Source organism: Rutidosis leptorrhynchoides, chromosome 6, assembly GCF_046630445.1.
Source record: "Rutidosis leptorrhynchoides isolate AG116_Rl617_1_P2 chromosome 6, CSIRO_AGI_Rlap_v1, whole genome shotgun sequence".
Taxonomy (NCBI): domain Eukaryota; kingdom Viridiplantae; phylum Streptophyta; class Magnoliopsida; order Asterales; family Asteraceae; genus Rutidosis; species Rutidosis leptorrhynchoides.
In genome coordinates, this window is record NC_092338.1 from 282,289,206 (window position 1) to 282,308,447 (window position 19,242).

The window sequence follows — 19,242 nt, forward strand, 5'->3', positions numbered from 1 at the left end:
GACATAAAATTTCAAAAGAAGGAATTGAAGTGGATAGAGCTAAAGTAGATGTAATTGCTAAACTTCCACATCCCACCAATGTTAGAGGAGTTAGGAGTTTTCTAGGGCATGCCGGTTTTTACCGACGTTTCATAAAAGATTTTTCTAAAATTGCCACTCCTATGAATAAACTCCTAGAAAAGGATGCTCCATTCATCTTTTCAGATGAGTGTATCAAATCTTTTAATATTCTTAAAGAAAAACTCACTAATGCGCCGAACATGATAACACCAAATTGGAATCAACCATTTGAACTAATGTGCGATGCAAGTGATTTTGCAATGGGAGCCGTTTTAGGACAAAGGATTGAAAAACGATTTCAACCTATATATTATGCTAGTAAGACGTTACAAGGAGCACAAATGAACTATACAACTACTGAAAAAGAACTCCTTGCTATTGTCTTTGCTTTTGACAAATTTCGATCATATCTCGTTCTAGCAAAAACGGTGGTCTATACCGACCATTCTGCTCTTAGATACCTATTTTCAAAACAAGATGCTAAACCAAGATTAATCCGTTGGATCTTACTCTTACAAGAGTTTGATATTGAAATCCGAGATAAAAGAGGAGCAGAAAATCGCGCCGCTGATCATCTTTCTCGTCTTGAAAATCCCGAATTAGAAGTTCTAAATGAATCGGCCATACAAGACAACTTTCCTGATGAATATCTATTGAAGATAGATTATAAAGAAATACCATGGTTTGCAGACTATGCAAACTACTTAGTATGTGGATTCCTTGAAAAAGGATTATCGTACCAAAGACGAAAGAAATTCTTCAGTGATATAAAACACTATTTTTGGGAAGATCCACATCTGTTTAAAAGTTGTCCCGATGGAATAATACGCCGATGTGTATTTGGAGATGAAGCTAGTAAAATTTTAAACCATTGTCACACAGGACCAACAGGAGGGCATTATGGGCCTCAACTAACAGCAAGAAAAGTTTATGATGCTGGATTCTATTGGCCTACAATTTACAAAGACGCACACCTTCTTTGCAAATCCTGTGATGCTTGTCAAAGGGCCGGAAAAATAAGTCAACGTGATGAAATGCCACAAAATGTCATCCAAGTATGTGAAGTATTTGACATTTGGGGTATTGACTTTATGGGTCCATTTCCAAAATCTCATAATAATCTATATATACTCGTAGCCATTGATTATGTATCTAAATGGGCGGAAGCACAAGCTCTCCCAACTAACGATGCACGAGTTGTAGTCAACTTTTTAAAACATCTTTTTGCAAGGTTTGGAACACCGAAAGCTTTAATAAGTGATCGGGGTACTCATTTATGTAATAATCAACTTGAGAAAGTTCTTAAAAGATATGGAGTAACTCATAAAATCTCCACCGCATATCATCCACAAACAAGTGGACAAGTTGAAAATACCAACCCAGCTTTAAAACGTATTCTAGAGAAAACCGTAGGATCAAATCCGAAGGAATGGTCCATTAAATTGGAGGATGCACTCTGGGCTTTTAGAACAGCCTACAAAACTCCAATTGGAACCACACCTTTTAGACTTGTTTATGGAAAAGCATGTCATCTTCCAGTAGAAATTGAACACAAAGCATTTTGGGCTTTGAAGACATGTAATCTTGATTTACATGAAGCCGGACGTCTACGATTAAGTCAACTAAACGAATTAGAAGAATTAAGACATGAAGCATACGAAAATTCGTTAATCTATAAAGAAAGAACGAAGAAATGGCATGATAAAAGAATCAGAAGTTCAAAAGAATTTAAGGAAGGAGACAGAGTTCTTCTTTTCAATTCACGATTCAAGCTATTTCCTGGAAAATTGAAATCAAGATGGTCTGGACCATTCATAGTCAAAAGAGTTTTCTCATACGGAACGATAGAATTAATAAATTCAAATGGGATTGAATTTAAAGTTAATGGTCACAGAGTTAAACACTACATACATAGTCCGATGGAAGTTGACAACGAAGTTAATCACAATTTCGACACAACAGCTAACTAAGTGTGGGGAGAATCAAGTCTTTAAAGGATAATATGTATTTCTGTTAGAGTTAGATTGTCTGTTTTCGTGTAGTTCTCGAAAATGGAACCCGAATGGTCTTTCCCTAGCAGACCCTAAAGAACTAGTCTTCTCCCCCCATTCTGAATTTTTAATTTTTTTAGGAAATGAAGACTGCCTGTGAACTAAACCATGGTCTAATGCTACATGCTTTGATCACTAAACGTAATAATGACATACTTCCGAGTGAATTAGTATCAGTAATCAGAGAAAGAATGGACGGAGTTAGAAAAGAATCCAGATGCGAAGATAATAAGTTACAATTTGGTAAAGGAAAATCAAAATCCGCAGCGAAAAGGAGAGCACGACACCTAGAAAGATGTCACAAATGCGGAAAATGGTCACATGGAGGTAAATGTTCAAATAATCAAACCTATTCAAACACCGAATTTGTTACTTTATGCAGAGACGGACCGTTCATATGTTTAGAAGAAAAGACACTAAATGCTCGAGGTTACGCCTATGTAGCTATGGAAAACCAATTAAACCGACTATCTTATGAATGGGATAGATCATATAACTAAGAACACTATCTCACAGGTAAGTCTGTACAGTCTCAATTTTTATTTTTTTTTTTATTTTTATTTTTAACCTTTTGATAATAAACGCTAATTTGTTCGCTATAAAGTATTAAATTGGTATTGAATAAAATTAGGTTTGGCGACCGAAATTATTGATATCATTCAAAAATTTATTACATCACTGCGAAATTTAACGTTTATTCTTAAGGTATAAATATCTTTAATCAATCAACCCAAAATATTTCAAAAATTCGTCATGAGTTAAATTAGGTCTTGGAACCGAAATTACTTTACCGAAAAGAGGGGCGCATATTTTTGATAATATTTGATTGATTAAAGTGGGATAAAAAGCCAAAAAGATTTTTAATTTTATTTTTACCATGTTTTTAAAATTAATATATAAATCTTAAATTAATATTGTAAATTTTGTAAAAATAATATTTTTAAAATTGTAAATATTTGAAAAATTAATATAAGTTTGGTGTGAATTTATAATATGAATTTTTAAATTAAGTTTGGTGTGAATTTTTAATTTTATGCATTTTAAATTTTAAGTTTGGTGTGAATTTTTAATATTAATTTTGAATTTTATATTTAAATTGTGTGAATTTAAAAACAATAATTTACTTTATCTCATTAAGTTAAAAATATGATTTTTAAAATTCGTCGTAAGTTGAAGACTAGGTCTTTGAACCGAAATTGCTTTACCCGAGGGAGGGACGAGAACTTTTATTATCATTATTTTTAATCTTATTGAATTAAAGTATGCCAAAAACATTAAAAAACCCAAAAATCTTAGCTTTTAAAACAATCACTACAAAAAGACAAATTTTAAAATTTTGTCGAGGGACGGACTAGGACATCGATCCGAAACGACTTCGTCCTAAATGACAAGGGAAACAAAATTTTAAAATTAATTACTTAATTGTTTTATAAGTTAAAGATTATATAAAAAAAAAAAAAGCAAACTCCGCGACTCGCGGAGTTTGAAGGGGAAATCTCCGCGAGTCGCGGGAGGACAAAAATACAGAAAAAAATATAACTGATCAAACTGATCAGTTCCAACACAGAAAAAAAAACAGAGAAAAACCTGCGCGAAAAACCCGAAAAATACACCCCAAATTCACAATTTTTGACCGTTAATCACCAAATCTTTTACTAAAATCATGTTGAGAAGGATGCTATCTAGGAATTACTCAAGAAAAACGGTAAATTTCTACACCTAAACACCATTTAATCCGAAATTTGTGTTCTTGAGCAATTTTTTCCCCAATTTGATTTTGATGCTTTTTAGTGTAATTAAGCTTAAATTGTTTATGTATTATGCTTGTATAACCTAGATTGATGCTGTTTAACATGATTAGAAGCCTTAAACTTCAAATTTTGAGTAATCTAGGGTTTGTGTTCTTGAGCAAATTTGGGGCTTTCTGATATAAACAGGTTATGGCCGATTTTTGTCATGAATTGTTGCTAAATTAAGTAGTGTAACATGTTTAGGTAGTTAAATGATCCAAACTTTGAGCCTAAACATGATTTTGAGAATTAAAGTGGACTTTTTCAAGTCTAAAATTCATGAACTTGATTTTTGAGAGATAATGCCATTTGAAACTTGTTTAATTGCTAGTAATGATTATTTTGACATGTTATTTGAATTGAATGCTTATGAATTTGACGAACATTTTCGTATATGCTTGTTTGAAAAAGTGTAGATTTGATGAAAATATGAAAATGAGCTAAAGTTTGATATAAATTGATCATGTCATTGTAATTATTTTGATTGATGATTTTGCTGACACTAATGCATATTTGGATGCACAAAAATTGTGTTTGATGTATTTTGCAGACTGAAAGGGGTGAATCTTCATCCCAAGCTCGCAATGCTCCTGCTGAGAATGCGGAACAACAGAAGGTGGATAACTACTACAAGCAGGATATACCTCATCCAGTCATGGCATTTTCTGATATGCACTTGGAAGATTTGCATCCGAACCTGAGATTTGATAGACTTTGGATAGATTATCCAAAGTATCAAAGGGGGTTGCATATGCTTCATTCTAAAGTTGTTGAGGTACCTAGGGTCATAGAATGGGGACCCTTAGAAGCTGTAGAATTGGCCGGGCCAATTAAGAAATTACTTGTACAGAGGTATGGTAATTCTACTTTTAATGACTGGGTACGTTTATTCACCATGCGTAGACCTGTATATAAAGTATGGTGTGAAGAATTGTTGTGTAGTATAGAATTAAACGATCGGGTAGCTAGTTTAACCGATCGATCTTTTATTAGATTTTTGTTAGGAGGTTCGATGCGCCACATGTCTTTACTAGACATGGCTCAGGCTTTACGTATATATACGCCTGAGGAGTTAGCATCTGCTGATTGTAGAGGGTTGATACTAAACGGTAGAAAGATAGATGAAAATTTTGATACACACGGTGTGTGGAGTCAAATGACAAGTCATCACCGTTTCAAAGGGGGAAATTACTCTTATTTGGATATAGATAGAGCTGAATTAAGAGTGATTCATAGGTTTTTAGCTAATTCGATTACACAAAGAGGTAAGAACAAGGAAAAGATAAATGAACAGGATTTGTTTTACCATATGTGTATTCGAGACCCACAAAGCGCTGTAAGTATACCATATTGTGTGGGTTACTATTTATCAGCAATGGTTAGGGGGATGAGACCACATAGCATAATAGGAGGTGGTATTTTTATTACTTTGATTGCTGAATATCTCGGTGTGGATATAAGTCGGGGGGGATTATTAGTAGAAGAACCAGAACCCCGCGATACTATAGGTTTAAATGTATACCATGGTGCGAAAGTTTTGAAAAGGCGAAATAACGCCGCAGTACAATACCATGGTAGACATCCACAGGTTGAGAGAAACCAACAGCAAGGTAATGTAGGAGGGGGAAATGAGATGCAAGAAATGCAAAGGTTTATAGCTTCACATGAGTACGAAAATGGTAGACAGAGAGCATTTGAAGATTGGCAAGTTCATCAAAACCAAATCATAGCACATTGCCAACATATAGGTAGAAACTATATTCCTATACCAAAACCCATATTCCCTCCCTGGTCTATAGAGATGCAGCCACCATATCCTACGTATAACCCTGCCGAAGCATTTTATAGCACCTATGGTTATGCTTGGAACCCCTATTGGTACCAGTATCATCCCTAGTCTACTTAGTTTTAATTATTTTGTAATTTGTAATGTTGATATATTTAATACTTATGTTAATATTGTAATAGTTTTTATAATTTTCTAACTTTTATTCCTAGATTTTAATAATTTTTGAATGTGGGGTAATATACCAAACTTCAAAAATATGTATATATGTTTGCAGTTTATCTTATGTACACAACAGGGTAAAACAACACATTTTCAAAGACTGGCATTAAGTTCAGCAAAAGCAACTAATTTTGACGACAAGATGCAAAATATATGTGAAATAACAACAAGACGGAATGAACAAATGATGTGCACCATTTATCATTCAGCAAACAAACGCCAATATATTTGGAAACTTTGGTAAAAATTTAATCATTTTCACACAAATCACCCTCAATAATTTAAATTGTTACTGATTTCTTGCAAATGAGGGCATTGCAAGATCTTAAGTGTGGGAAGGGGTTAAATTCTTTCGGATTTTAAAATTTTTATCTTAAACACTGGGTTACCATTAAAAATACTAGTAAAGCAGTAGTTGTATTAGAATCTAGTGCTCTCTAATAATAAAGAACAGCCCTAGTCTTATATACTTCCTACCCAATTCTAGTAAAATTTTTCAAAAGTTTCAATTAAATGAACTCAAAATCATGTTTATACATATTTATGAACGATAAAACTAGGTTTTAACACCGAAATTATTGTTACCTCAGAAAGGACATAAATTGAGAAACAAACCAAAATGTTAAAATTCATTTAAAATGGAATAGAGGACGATAAAAAGGAAAATAAAATCCAAGTGTGGGAATATTTACCAAGTTATCTTAAACATATATCACATATATCTGTAACAAATAACTGAAAATACTTTTGCTTTGGACTAAACTAAACTGTTTTACCCGATGAAAGAATAGAAGAGATGGATCTACACGATGAATCAATTCCATCATTAAAAGGAAGTAAAGTCTTCCGAAAAAGACACGCGCTTCTTGATTTAGGTCAAGAAGTTGTCGTCCAGACCAGCTGTAGGTTGACGAAAAACCTAAAAAAGTCATCAATAAAATCAGCAGGAAATCCACGGACCTCAGCATTAAACAGGGTCGCCAAGTGGTCAGATTTATCCTAACCATGAGAAGGATTTATCTCGTACAATGGGGGGGCACCATGCAAATTAGCTGGATAAGACTAATGAATCAGATTCCCAGAAAGGATAATCTCCTTAAAGATTAAAAATCAGCTTTTAAGCCTGATATTACTCAATCCTTGAGATTGACCTTAAAGATTGAGAATTACAAACTCATGGAATTCAATGATATCTAAACTCGAGCTTGAACGAGAAAATATTTTGATCAAAATTATAAACCGATTTGTTTTCTGAAAACCCTATTTTCAATGCGTTCATTACCATTGAACGTAAAATCCTAGGATTTCACCTGGAATTCATTAGGTCACCTGAACTAAATCGGGTGTCAACCGTCAGAACGGTGGTTGCATAGCATGGTCAAAGACAGGACCTTGTGCCAGACCGAAAAATCATAAGGGTGAGCTTTACTATTGCTCCTACCAAGGATAGTAATTGCGTCCGACACGTTATAGACCATAATTAAAAGCATGTCAGGGGACATTGCCTTAACAGTTGCTTGTTCAACGCTTTCCTTTACAACCGGACGGTAGTTTACCGAAAGGTAATATACGGGACAAGTAAACTGGACGTGTTGCTTTCCAAATACAAGGTTAGCAAGTGGGTGACACAAAATCATAAGTTTTGAGCTAAAATTTTCAAATCTGAAACCCACCAAACCCACAAAAATATTTTGCAAACACCGGTAAAGGGTTATTCCGGAAAACTTATCTAGGGTAAAAACTAGATTTAATTTTCAAAAGATCAAATGTTTTCATAAAGATCCAATTTCCTTAATGGATCTAAATTTTTTTAGTCATGTGGGACTGTAAACCATATCGTTACTACCATTGTTTATACCGCCGTATAGAAAATCACTGATGTACAAAGTGTGAAGAATAAAGAAGTGATTCTAGTATTTCAAGACGATATTGCTTGAGGACAAGCAACGCTCAAGTGTGGGAATATTTGATAATGCTAAAAACGAACATATATTTCATAGCATTATTCCTCAAGAAAGACAAGCTTTTAGTTGCAATTGTTCTATTTACAAGTGATATTCGTTTAAATAATAAAAGGTGAAGACAAAAGACAGATTCGACAAATTGAAGACGCAAATGACCAAAAAGCTCAAAAGTACAAAAGACAATCAAAGAGGTTCCAATTATTGATAAAGAAACGTCTCGAAATTACAAGAGTACAAGATTCAAAACGCAAAGTACAAAATATAAAATTGTACGCAAGGACATTCGAAAATCCGGAACCGGGACATGAGTCAACTCTCAACGCTCGACGCAACGGACTAAAAATTACAAGTTAACTATGTATATAAATATAATATAATATATAATTAATTATATTAATTATATATATATTATATTTATAAATAAATCGTCGGCAAGAAAGACTCCAAAAGGATGTGAGCTGTATTTTAAATGCCGCGAGTCGCGGAGCCCCAATTTCTGAAAATCCCTATAAAAGCAAACGAATTCTGATCGAAAAAATCACCAAAAATCCATCCATCTCTCTATCTATATCGTAATATTTATATTTATTTATATTTTAATTTTAATTTTAATTATAATTCTAATAATAAGGGTATGTTAGCGAATGTTGTAAGGGTGTAAGTCGAAACTCTGTCCGTGTAACGCTACGCTATTTTTAATCATTGTAAGTTATGTTCAACCTTTTTATATTAATGTCTCGTAGCTAAGTTATTATTATGCTTATTTAATCCGAAGTAATCATGATGTTGGGCTAATTACTAAAATTTGGGTAATTGGGCTTTGTACCATAATTGGGGTTTGGATAAAAGAACGACACTTGTGGAAATTAGACTATGGGCTATTAATGGGTTTTATATTAACTAAACAATACCTTGTTAATTTAATATACAAACTTATAATTCGACGTATTTATATATAACCACATACGCTTAATCGGACATGATGGGCGGGATATTTATAAGTACGAATTATTGTTCATTTTACCGGATACGGAACTGGATTAATAGTTAATAGACTTGTTGAAACAGGGGTGAATTACATTCAAGGGTAATTGGTGTAATTGTTAACAAAGTAGTAAAACCTTGGTTTACACGCAGTCGATAACCTGGTGTATTCATTAAACAAAGTATTAAAACCTTGTTACAATTCGAATCCCCAATTAGTTGGAATATTTGACTTCGGGAATAAGAATAATTTGACGAAGGCTTTCGCTCTTTATATTTATGACTGATGGACTGTTATGGACAAATCCGTATGGACATATTAAATAATCCAGGACAAAGGACAATTAACCCATGGGCATAAAACTAAAATCAACACGTCAAACATCATGATTACGGAAGTTTAAATAAGCATAATTCTTTTATTTCATATTTAATTTCCGTTATTTTATATTTAATTGCACTTCTAATTATCGCATTTTTATTGTTATTGTATTTAATTGCACTTTTAATTATTGTACTTTTTAATTATCGCAAGTTTATTTTATCGCACTTTTATTATTCGCAATTTCATTATCGTTATTTACTTTACGCTTTAAATTAAGTCTTGTATTTATTATTTTACATTTGGTTTTAACTGCGACTAAACTTTTAAAATCGACAAACCGGTCATTAAACGGTAAAACCCCCCCTTTATAATAATAATATTACTTATATATATATATTTGTATTTTTATAAAAGTAAACTAATATAGCGTTAAGCTTTGTTTAAAAAGATTCCCTGTGGAACGAACCGGACTTACTAAAAACTACACTACTGTACGATTAGGTACACTGCCTATAAGTGTTGTAGCAAGGTTTAAGTATATCCATTCTCTAAATAAATAAATATCTTGTGTAAATTGTATCGTATTTAATAGTATTTCCTGTAAAAATTAATAGCTATTTTATATACACCTCGCGAAACATCAGAGATGTACCTCGAAGCTGAACCTCATTAGTTGCATGAAATCGCAAAAGATTATGAAGAAGGGACGTCTTGCTGTCCTAGCGCATGTGAAAATGGTAGAAACCGAGGTGAAGAATGTGAACGAGTTTTCTGATGTTTTTCCTGAAGAATTGCCTGGATTACCGCCACCGAGAGCAGTAGAGTTTCAGATTGATTTAGTTCCAGGAGCTGCACCTGTAGCTAGCACACCTTATAGACTCGCACCTTCCGAGATGCAAGAATTACAGAGTCAACTACAAGAGCTGTTAGATCGAGGATTTATTCAACCAAGTTTCTCGCCTTGGGGCGCACCTGTTTTATTTGTGAAGAAGAAGGATGGATCCTTCCGCATGTGTATCGACTACCGTGAACTCAACAAATTGATAATCAAGAATCGGTATCCTCTTCCCCGCATTGACGATCTTTTTGATCAACTTCAAGGATCGAGTGTTTACTCTAAGATCGATTTGCGATCCGGTTATCACCAGTTGAGGGTGAAGGAAAGTGACGTGATGAAGACTGAATTCAGAACCCGTTATGGTCATTATGAGTTCCTCGTGATGCCATTCGGTTTAACCAAGGCACCTACCGTATTCATGGATCTTATGAATCGTGTCTGTAAGCCATACCTGGATAAGTTTCTTATCGTCTTCATATATGATATCCTCATCTACTCTAAGAGCGAAGAAGAGCATGAGCAACACCTCCGACTAGTACTTGAACTATTGAGGCAAGAGCAACTTTACGCCAAATTCTCCAAGTGTGAATTTTGGTTGAAGGAAGTCCAATTTCTAGGTCATGTTGTGAGCGACCAGGGTATCAAAGTTGATCCCACCAAGATTGAAGCTATCAGCAAGTGGGAGACCCCCACTACTCCGACTCACATTCGCCAATTCCTAGGTCTCGCCGGTTACTACCGAAGGTATATTGAAGGATTCTCTCTGATTGCGCGTCCTTTGACCGCATTGACTCACAAAGGGAAGAAGTTCATCTGGGGAACCCGTACACGAATCAGCATTTCAAACCTTGAAGAAGAAGTTGACCACCGCACCTATCTTATCTCTTCCTGAAGGTAGTGATGATTTTGTCGTTTATTGCGATGCTTCAAAAAGTGGTTTTAGTTGTGTACTAATGCAAAGATCAAAGGTTATTGCCTATGCTTCTCGTCAACTGAAGATTCACGAACGGAACTACACTACCCATGATCTCGAACTTGGAGCCGTTGTCTTTGCGCTCAAATTGTGGAGACACTATCTTTATGGAACTAAGAGCACTATCTTCACCGACCACAAGAGTCTCCAACACATCTTCGATCAGAAGCAACTGAATATGAGATAGCGTCGATGGATCGAGACGCTAAACGACTACGATTGTGAACTTCGCTATCATCCTGGCAAGGCCAATGTTGTAGCTGACGCTTTAAGCCGAAAGGAGAGGACGACACCTCTTCGTGTTAGGGCTCTGAACATCACCATCCATTCAAACCTCAACAGCTAGATCAGAGTAGCCCAAGATGAGGCTCTCAAGGAGGAGAATATATCTCACAAACATTTGAACATACTTGTCTCTCGATTCAAGGTTAGGGAGACTGGACTCCGATGTTATGCCGGAAGAATTTGGGTAACTCTTTATGGAGATCTACGGAACCTTATACTTGATGAAGCACACAAATCGAGATATTTAATTTACCCCGGAGTGGGCAAGATGTACCACGATATTAAGGAACAGTATTGGTGGCCGAATCTTAAGAAGGACGTTGCGACTTATGTTGGTAAGTGTTTGACTTGCTCGAAAGTTAAGGCCGAGCATCAGAGACCTTCTGGATTACTTCTACAACCGAAAATCCCGCAATGGAAGTGGGAAAGGATAACGATGGATTTCATCACCAAGCTACCAAAGACGGTGGGCGGATACGATTCCATCTGGGTTATTGTTGACCGTCTTACCAAATCTGCACACTTCTTGGCAATGAAGGAAATGGATACGATGGAGAGACTTGCTCAATTATACATCAAAGAGGTTGTATCTCGTCATGTTGTACCTTTATCGATCATCTCAGATCGCGATCCCCGTTTTGCTTCTAGATTTTGGCGTTCTTTGCAAGAAGCCATGGGAACTCGTCTCGACATGAGTACTGCATATCATCCACATACCGACGGGATACATGTGTTATTGATTTTGGACCTTGGAAGACATGTTGCGTGCATGTGTTATTGATTTCGGAAAGGCCTGGAAAAGGCATTTGCCACTCGCCGAATTCTTGTACAACAACAGTTATCACTCGAGTATTAATGCCGCACCTTTTGAAGCATTGTATGGCCGCAAGTGCCGTTCTCCTATTTGTTGGGCCGAAGTAGGCGAAAAGCAAATCACCGGACCCGAGGTAGTCCATGAAACCACGGAGAAGATTGCTCAGATTCAAGGTAGACTTAAGACTGCCCGCGATCGTCAAAAGAGTTATGCCGATCTTAAATGTAAAGACTTTGAATTCAACGTGGGTGACCGTGTAATGTTGAAGGTTGCACCATGGAAAGGTGTGATTCGTTTTGGAAAACGTGGAAAGTTAAACCCACGATACATTGGTCCTTTTGAAATCTTGGAACGTGTGGGACCCGTTGCTTACCGTTTGGATCTACCAGCACAATTGATCTCAGTTCATCCTACCTTCCACGTGTCAAACTTGAAGAAGTGCCTTGCTGCAACCGAACTTATCATACCACTTGAAGAACTTACTATTGATGACAAACTCCACTTTGTGAAAGAGCCTGTTGAAATTATGGACCGTGAGGTCAAAACTTTGAAACGCAATAAGATTTCGATCGTCCGAGTATGATGGAATGCCAAACGAGGACCTGAGTTTACTTGGGAACGAGAGGATCAAATGATGCAGAAGTATCCTCACCTTTTCCCGACTCCACCATCTACCCCAGCTTAAAATTTCGAGAGGAAATTTTCTTTAACAGGTGGGTAATGTAACGACCCTGGATTTTCCAACGTTTATTTATTAATAATGTCTATTATTAATACTTGTGTTTAATGGATGTATTGTTTATATACATTTACATGTTATCATACTTGACTTTAAATGCCCGAAACGTCTTTGTGACACACGTACATTATACGAATAATATTTTCAGATATTATTTACATTCATGATTAATTTTATTAATCATTTTAATTAACTAAGGTTATTAGTTAATTACTTGGGCTTTAATTGGATTTACTTGTTAATTAATGGAACTTGGACTTTTATTAGTGATTAGTGGGCTTAGAAGCCCACCCTACATACTTAATGGACTCATTAGCCCAACTTATCATGTAAGTATTACTTATGGCTTAACTAGTTAGATTTATACATAAGGAATCTAGTTACTTGTTTATTTAGATTATTACTTCATTTTATGTACTTTAAAGTTGTGATTTGGTCAAGTATTACTAGTTAATCTTGATCTCATTTTTCTTGAACAAAAGTTAACTTGAAAGTTCAAGAACATGGAAGTGTAACTCTTTAGTTATAACTTCATACACTTGTGTTAGATTTAACTTAATAACTTTAGATCTAGACCTTTGGGTCTTGGATCTTCAAGATCTAACTAAGAACTATGTTCTACATCTTAAGATCTTGATTAGTTAGTTTACTATCAAGTTTGTTGTTCAAATATTACTTTTATAGTTCATGTATGTGTTAAATCTAAGACTTTGATGTAACTTTGGTTCATCAAACTACATACAACACTTAAGTGAGTTGTGCTACATGTCTTAGACTTACACTTGGGTTATGATGGTCAAAACTTGGTAAAGATGATGCAAGCACATCAACGAGTTGTACACTTGAAGCTATACGCATCAAGGATGAGAACCGAGATAAGCATCGAGCACCAAGAACCCACCAGAACCTACTGTTTTACTGTTTCTGGGTATGATAAGTACAACTTGGGCTACTGTAAAGATGATTTTCAGTTATATCTGTTCGAGTAGATAACTTTTCATTTAGGACTCGTCTTAATCCGAGTTACGGTTTAGGATTTATGGCCCTCCGATCGTCACTATGTCCTTTTAACGTTGTGCTAAAAATTCTGACCTACTCGCACTTAGACCGTCGCCACGGTCCAAGAAAGACGAGTTTGCTTCTGGAATTTTTACCACAACTAGAGGACTCATATACGGAGCCATGGCCACTGGTCTCACCTTATTTCAGTAGGTATAGAGGCCGTGTTGACTGACCGAAGTCAGCCTTTGTTTTAAACTCTTTTCATGAACGAAACTTACTTTATACTTTATGTTTGATGATGAATGATGATGGCCCTTAAGACCTAATTTACATACATTTAAACCTATTGCAACGACTTACTTACTTAGTACTATTTGACTTAAGTTGAGGACTTTCCGGACCTACGTACTTGCTTATTTCCCGACTTGACTTTACCACTACTTTACCACTGTGAGTTATAGCATCCCTTTTTTACTTTAACTATTTTGGGAACTGAGAATACATGCGCATTTTACGTTTTACATACTAGGCACGAGTACTTAAACTTATATATGTGTGGGTTATACAACGACATAAACATTCCCTTTAGCTCGGTAACGTTTAGTCATTGGTTTTTGAACCAGTGAACGCGAATCTTAGATATGGATCCATAGGGTTTGACATCCCCACTCGGGCTAGTCGCGCTAGCATTTAACCAGTGTTTAATACTTCGTAATACATACGCACTTGCCAAGTGTACTTTCAGGGAGTATAAACGTTAAGTTAGTTACCAAGTGCCCACGGTTAAACATATACTTTATCATATTGTTTTGAAACGCTCTTTGTAGCACTGAAATCTCGTGGCCTACCTTACATACTGTTATACTTAAACTATAGCTCACCAATCTTTGTGTTGACGTTTTAAGCATGTTTTTCTCAGGTGCTTAAGGTTGCTTCCGCTGTGTACTAGTCTTGCTGTAGATACCCGCTGCTCTAGAGTTATCACCGCATGAACTGTTTATCTTGCATTCATAACTTTAATACTTTTGAAACTATGATTTATAATGACCTATGGGTCACATACTATTATTCTTGCTTCTATTCATTGAAGCATACCTTGGTTGTTAAACATTGTCGTTGGTTATGACGTCAGCTTTTATCATGAATGCAACTTGTTTTGAAAACGAATATAGTGTTTGACCTTGTAATGATCCTGTTGTTGATGATTCGTACATGATGGTTTTGTACGGGGCATCACAACATGCAACATAAAGTGGAGGTCATGGGTTCAATCACTGCCTCATGTCCCTTTAGAGTATAAGGTTTAGGGTATAAGGTTTAGGTTATAGGGTTTAGGCTTTTGCTTTTAAGGATATAGTTTAGGGCTAGCTTAGAGTATAGGTTTTGGATATATGGTTTAAGATTTAGGATTATGAATTTAGAGTTTAGAATTAAAAGTTTTGGGTACATAACTAGTTCCAGGGATGGTGACTGGTCTTAATGTAAAATGTAATTAATATTTGTCTGTTGTGGTTTGTGAGTTCCAGTTCTCCTTTGTTGGTCTTTGTAGTCTTTTCATTTATTGATTTGTTTAGTAGTTGTGTTACATTTTTATAGTTGTGTCGTTTGTTAGTAGTTATTGTTTTAATTTTAGTTTCATTACGTTTAGTTTCATTATTACATACATACAAAACCTATACTATATATCAAACTTCCAAACCTACATACACTAAAGTATAAACAATCAAAAGAGTAGCCCAAAAAATAAAAACAAACCCTAATGTTAAAACATGTCAGATATTGACGAAACTTTGACTGATTTTGACCGACTTTGACCAACTTTGACCATCTTTGACAGACTTTGACCGAACTTTTAGTTTTGACCATCTTTTGAGTCGTTTCAAAAAAAAAGGGACGCAGAACCCAAAAAAATGCCGCATCGGACGATGCATCGGCCAAGTCGAACGACTTTTACAACACTGGAAGGTACTATGGGAGTATATTTTGAAATTTAAGAATTCACGAGCTAAACAAAATTTTCACGACCCAAAAATTAAGCGTCAATATTCTCCCTCATTCTCTCAAATTAGTCCAAGGGTTTAGATTTAACCTGATTTTATATTTATCGGCCAAAATTTTGACATGTCAAACTTTTAATCATAATATTACATAAGTGAAACTTTTAAATTATATATATAAGATTAAATTTAGACATGTCAACTAATTAAAGGATGTTTTTCTAATCATCTATGCTGATATGATAGGTTAGTTACTTTTGTGAAAGAAGCATGAACACTTTAAAGTATTCCTATGAAAGAGCAATAGTGCATATTTTTGGATGTCTTCAAATATGTTATGATTTATATCAATTACAATAATAGTGCATAGTTATGAATACTAAGATAATATATAATTAACATCCATCTATAATATATGAACTAACATTATTATTTTTAAATTTTAATTTGTTGGTATTCTTATAAATTATTCCTTCCGTCCCACTATGATGTTTACTATTGACTTTTCAAAGTATTTATTTGTTAAGTTTAACCGTAAATATTTTTATTTGAGTTATAAAATATCATATTAAAATTATATAAATGAATCACACTTAAATCTCAAATCATTCATATAATTTTTTATCATTATATAACACAAATATAAATAATTATGGACAAAGTTAAAAAAGAATGACTTTAATACACAGGTTAAGAAAACTAGTTACGAATATACAATTTTAATACCATATCCGTCTAAAAAATAAATGTCCACACTACTATTTATATCTATCCCAAAAAAATTATTTATTTAGAAAAATAACTATGAAGTATCATTAAATTTTAAAAATTGGGGAAAAAATCCCTCCATTCAGGAAAATAAATCCCTCCAAAAATAATTGGGGAAAAAAATCCCTCCAACAATTCAACGTTTGCTAAAAAAATTGATCATTTAACCCCCTAGCTTCTCTTTTACACTGCATAAAGACAAAATACACTGCAATCCCTAATTCTTATTACTCCCTATTTAATTCGATACCTGAACAATTTTGCTTGCGAATATTTATAATTTTACATCACTCCGATTCATAAGTTTTGCGATCAGTTGCGGCGGTTGTGGTTGTATACCGAGCCAGAAGTAATCGAAGCAATCAAGAATCGAACTTTATCCAGATCATCTGTAAGTATATATTTTTTTTGCATCTGATTTGAATGTTTTTTTAACTACGATTTCAATTAGGTTAGGGTTTCGGTTATATCAACGTATTCTTTTTTGAAATATTGATTTCAGGTTTGAAACAACGAAAATGGAATTAGGGCTCAAACTTAAATGAATTTCTACGAGATAAATTATACCTTTGCGACCCAGATTGTTCATGTTAAAATCTTTGATTTAATCTCATTTAATTCATTTTTGTTCTTCATATAACAAAAGGGTACTAAACTTATATGATTAAACCTATTTTGCTTAGGTTAGTCTACTCATACTGATTTATAATCCGGGACCTCTAAATGAGTTATGCAGTTCGATGTACACATGATAAACTATTGCCACTAAAGGAGGCCAAAGAGATACAGACAACCTTAAACGCCATTGGTTATGGAAAGATAATCTATGCTCATGGGTAAATAATACTATCTTGAGTACATGTTAAGAGTGAAAAAAAAACTTTCTTGTATGCTTGTAAGTGCACAATGCTAAGAAATTATGGGGCCTGCAAAACATGGAGTAATACATTGATGATACAGCAAAACGTGTTTAATCAAAACACGTTTTGCTGGAGCTGGTGCTGAAGTTAATCTAGAGATAGCTTTGAATGCATCACGTTTGTTTTTTATTATTATTATTATTATTGTGGTTTTTTTTTTTTTTTTGCTATTTGAATTCGATCCTATGAAATTAATATTTTTTTTATGTTCACTAGAGACTATACCGTTAAAGTGTTTTGCACACGGATAGTGATGCAATCCATTTGAGAGAAGTGACAATATTCTGTTATCGACATAATAAACAGTAATACGTATGGTGTAGTTTAACCCGTTGATCTGAATGTAAGTGGTCATATGTAACTTGCTAGATAAACCAGACCTTTTTTAATTGTATGTTGGTTATGTATTATCCTCCATTTGTCTGATATGATGCTTTTATGATCAGGGATGAAATGATGTATATCTTACCTGACCAATAGGTTGAATTTTTATGGAAACGCCTTTCCAAATGATTGGTTTCAGTAAGTGACCATTTTGAATTATTTTGGTGCTATATTCTTTGTCTATATCATCACTCTTTTCCATTTAGTATATTTGCTTACCCAGTTTGACTGATCTACTGATAATTTTTATTGCGGGACTGAAGTTTTGAACCAAACTTATTTTGGATTGTAACATATGCAGCACCCAAATCAGAGTACTTACAATATATATTTGCGAAATCATATATCTTAAAATCGTTATTGCAGTGTACGTTTAATCTATACTACCTGCCAATTTGACATGCTCTTAAATTTATTATGTACCAAGTCGTATTCTAGAATTTGCGAGTAACCAATGATGTGAACTCATATATGTCCTTTAGGGAAACTTAACAGAAAGTTTGTAATTTAATTTACTTAATGCAGGTGTTCCGAGTTTATGTCAGTGGAGTCGTCTACTCATGGGCCCAACAACAATTACTTTGCCAATGTATATGAACTAATAAGTTCTCTAATTTTGAATCCTATCTAGAGACATTAAAACTATAAATGTAAACTAATATTACAAGACAATAATGTGCTATACCTCCTTTCGATCGTTTGCTTGTTTGTGAATTATACTTCCAGACATTTACCCTTCTAAACTGAGAACAAGCGTTTTACCAGAACACTTGTAGTACTAGACGTTCGAGTTAATTGGATGGTTGGTTGGAAAATCGAGCTAGGAGAGGTTAGAGAGGAAATGAAGGAAAAGGATCCACCTTGGTAGGGCATATGTTCTGATTGCGGTGTATGTTTTACACTTAGTATTTTTTTATATGAGTTCGAATGTTTTTTTTGTTTTTGTTTTTGTTTATTCCGGTAAACGAGAAATTGAATGAAATGAATAAAACTTTTTCATCCAAAAAATGAAAAAACATCAATCGAGATTAATTATACTTACTTTTTATAACTCTATACTTCCATATAGATCATTTACTTGCAAAGATAAATCATTCAATTTAAAATATTTTACCTTATAATCCGGCGAATTTATAGATATTTTACTTGTAATAGTAGTAATAATAATAATAAATTTGCCTTTTCAAAAATGTGTGGGTGCCTCTGAATATTTGACTTTAAAATAATTGTACTGATTTAGTGAGTAGATTGAATTTTGTTGGTCACGTAAATGGACATGAGCTCGAAAGATTGATTATCTAAATAAGCAGTGGGTTGATTCGTGTTGTCTGTATCTGTGG

At 34.3% G+C, this 19,242-nt stretch overlaps 1 long non-coding RNA gene across 1 annotated transcript; it reads left to right on the forward strand.

Annotated features, from left to right (window-relative positions):
• Nucleotides 1–16,708: 16,708 nt before the first annotated feature.
• On the forward strand, nucleotides 16,709–18,878 carry LOC139853385 (uncharacterized). Its single transcript, XR_011761362.1, has 4 exons — nucleotides 16,709–16,989; nucleotides 17,101–17,434; nucleotides 17,965–18,040; nucleotides 18,428–18,878. It is a non-coding gene; the product is annotated as an uncharacterized lncRNA (long non-coding RNA).
• The last annotated feature ends 364 nt before the right edge of the window (nucleotides 18,879–19,242 follow it).